This window comes from Mus caroli, unplaced genomic scaffold (genome assembly GCF_978045245.1).
Source record: "Mus caroli unplaced genomic scaffold, Mus_caroli_1 scaffold_15, whole genome shotgun sequence".
In the NCBI taxonomy this organism is placed as follows: Eukaryota; Metazoa; Chordata; class Mammalia; order Rodentia; family Muridae; genus Mus; species Mus caroli.
Window position 1 is genome coordinate 21,603,816 of NW_028227270.1, and position 3,567 is coordinate 21,607,382.

The 3,567-nt window shown below is 44.3% G+C and overlaps 1 non-coding gene across 1 annotated transcript; it reads left to right on the forward strand.

Annotated features, from left to right (window-relative positions):
• Positions 1-2,460: 2,460 nt before the first annotated feature.
• Positions 2,461-2,591, forward strand: LOC115029143 (small nucleolar RNA SNORA17). Its single transcript, XR_003834711.1, has one exon. It is a non-coding gene; the product is annotated as a small nucleolar RNA SNORA17 (small nucleolar RNA).
• The last annotated feature ends 976 nt before the right edge of the window (positions 2,592-3,567 follow it).

The window sequence follows — 3,567 nt, forward strand, 5'->3', positions numbered from 1 at the left end:
TATGTGTGTGTATGTGTGTGTGTGTGTGTGTATGTGTGTGTATGTGTGTGTATGTGTGTGTATGTGTGTGTGTATGTGTGTGTGTATGTGTGTGTATGTGTGTGTGTATGTGTGTGTGTGTATGTGTGTGTATGTGTGTGTACATTTCAGATGGGTATGAGGGATTTTTTTTTTTTTAGGTCTCTAAAGAATGTTATTGAAATTTTGATGGAGATTGTATCAACTCTATGTAGCTTTTGGCTTATAGTCGTTTTCACAATGTTAAATCTTCTGGTCCATAAGCACGGGAGGGAGGGAGGTATTTCTTCCCGATTCTTCTGTTTCCTCCTCAGTTATTTATATGCAGTCTAGAAGTCTTTCACCTCAGTCATTTAAAGATTCATTCTAGAGGTCTTTTCACTTCCTTAGGTTTATTTCTGGGTATCTTATTATTCTTGAAGATATTATGAATAGTACATTTTCCCCTGATTTCTTTTTCAGCAAATTACTTTTTGTGTGGAGGAAAGTTACCAATTTTGTAAGTTACTTCTGTATCCTGCTACCTTCCTGAAAGTGTTCATCAGGCCTGTCAGTTTCCTGGAGTCTTTAGTGTCTCCCAAGTGTAAGACCATGACGTTTTCTAAACGTTTTCCCCGTTTGTATGTCTTTCATTTCTGTCTCTTGCCACAGCACTCTAGCTAAGGCCTCATTGCTTATATTGAACAAGAGTGGACAGATCAGAAACCTTTGAGTACCTGTGGCAGTTAGAGTATGCTTGGCCCGTGGAAAGTGGCACTATTAGAAAGTGTGGCCTTGTTGGTGTAGGTGTGGCCTTGGAGGAAGTACATCACTGTTGGGGTGGGCTTTGAGGTTCTATGCTCAAGCTCCGCCCAGTAGAGAAGAGAGACCCTTCTTCTGCTGCCTGCAGGTCTAGATGTAGAACTCTTAGCTCCTCTTGCCTGCCTGCACACTGCCATGATTCTCACCATGATGATAATGGTGTACCCTGTGGTGGTCTTTGAAACTGTAAGCCAGATCCAACTAAATGTTTGCTTTTGTAAGAGTTGCCTTAGTCATGGTGTCTCTTCACAACAATAAAACCCTAAGACAGTACCCTCATATCATTCAGGAAATGCTTTCAGTCCCCCCCTCCCATTTAGTAAAATATGGTTATTCACACATAGAAGAATGAAACTAGATTTTTATCTCTCATTAGTCACAAAATAAATTCAAAATTAATCTTAGTATATAAATCTAAAACTGCTAGAGGAGAACATAAGAAAAATACTTAAAAATACAGGCAGAAGTGAAGACTTTCTGAAATGGAAGGCAAGAGTTCAGGAAATAGCTTAAAAACTGACAAGTGGTAAAAACAAAGAATCTGTACAGCCAAGGAAGTGACGAACATGGAGAAAAGTACAATCCACAGAGATGGAAAATTCTTGCTAACTCTACATCTCACAGAGGTGTGGCACCTAGGATTTATTAAAAAATTAAAATTAAAAGCCTACCACCAATCGTCCAGTTGATACATGAGCAAGTGCACTGAACTTAAAGGAAGAAATACAAATGGCTAATAAATATTTCAAAAAAGTATTCAACATCTTTGGCCATTAGAGAACGACAAATTATACCTCCTCTGAGATTCCTCCTCACCTCAATCAGAGTGACTATAACCAAGAAAAAAAAATGTTGAGTCCAGCATAGACTCAAACATTTCAGAAAGCAGGGGCAGCCAGGTCTCTGGGAGTCTGAGGCCAGCCTGATTTACATAGTGAGTTAAAGAACTGTCGGGACCACATAGAACCTGAAGCGGTGAGTTTTTAGCTTCTCTGCTTTGTGCGCCCAGTCGGTAGCGCGGTTCTAGCCACCTGCCCAGGAACTTTCTGGTTCCTCGAAGGAAAGACACACGCGCGCGCGCACGCACACACACACACACACACTAGCTTATTTTTGAAATGCTTCGGCTACTCGAAGGCTGCGCTGTTCTAATTCTCCCACTACCCAAGATGCTTCTCGGCAGCCCTTCCCAGGCCACGTTCCCTTTCTAACTACGTTTTGGATGATCTTCCCTCTGTAGTTCTAAATCTGATCTGTCTCTCTTCCCTGAGTCATGGCGATTCTTCTCTTCTTCGTCCCTGCATCTTTGCCGAAGCAAATCTTAGGGTCCTGCCCCATTTCCCTTTGCCCAATCATTGGCCGCTGTCATTTTCATTGATCGATCAAAAACCAACTGGGGAAAAGAACCTTCAGTGTTTGGACACACAGATTCATGGAGAGTCTGCAAACGCTAAACATAGAACCAGTTTTACTATTACTGAATATGTAAACAAGTATATAAGTCAGCACAGCATAGAATACTAAAATATCTGGGCTTGTTGCTGTACGAAGGGCAACAGGCAAGGTGTGGGGCCAGCCTAGATGGTTACCAAGAAAAAGAAAATTATACATTCTAATTAGTTGTAAGGAAGAATGAGATGACCTGCTTCTAGAGGCACTGCAGGTGTGACTGCTGGGTCAAGTGTGCATCAGTAGGTGACAGAGAGGAGAGAGGCTATGTCTAAGCTCAGTGTCTGACCTGGGGACATCTGAATGATTAGTAGCCTGTTATTCCCTGAAAAAAAAAAGCAACCATGAGATGACTAACCATGAGGTGCCAGGGGGCCTGAGCAGGGAGCTAGCCTGAGATGACCATCTCTCTCCAGTACAGGGAGCAAGCAAGAGAATAAAAGAACCCTGATTCCTGGGTGGGAGTGAGCCTAAGACAAACAAGCTCACAAGGGGCCACTTGGGCAAGCTGGGCAAGGAGCAAGCCTGAGATGACTACCAGTCTGGTGCTAGGCAGGCCTTAAGGAGCAGACCATGCCCAAGATGACCCCTGCCTGACTCCATAATGCACAAGCAGAGTATAGCACTCCTGAGGCAATGAGCCCAGATAATCAGAGACTCCCAGTGCTATCAAGAGGAGCAAGTAAGTAGTGAAGAAATGGGAGAGAAACAGAAGGATGTGGGCACAATGAAGAGAGGCAGAACTGGAGAGTCAAGGGTAGTGAGGAGCAGTCTGATGTGAGTAGCTAGTGATCGATTTTTTTTGATCGATCAATGAAAATGACACCTAAGACTATGGTGTGGTTCTGGACTGTGCTGTCACCAGGGACCACATCTGAATCTGTGGCCCTGCAGCAACAAGGATCTGTTACCACTAAAAACCAGTCTGACATGGTTTCCGTCTATGCCTGGAGCTGATCTTGTGCCACAGCATTCCTTACCCAAATACCACTGGGAGAGTGTTGGTCTTCCAGGAGTGCTGACTTACTTGTGAGCACAGGTAAGACCACCACTTCTGCTCAAATTCCTGGCCCAAGAGGCACCCACCCAGAGCCATCAGGACACAGGAACCAAGGGACAGCCAGGGACAGGATTCTTCCGGTTTTCATCTGCACCCAGGAGCTGACCCTGTGCCACAGCTCTCCATGCCCAAATTCCTCCTGGAGAGAACTAGTCTCCCAGGAGTACTGACACACAGGCTTACAGGAGAGACAAGCCACAGTCAGAGACAGCATGACCAGTTAACACCAGAGATAACCA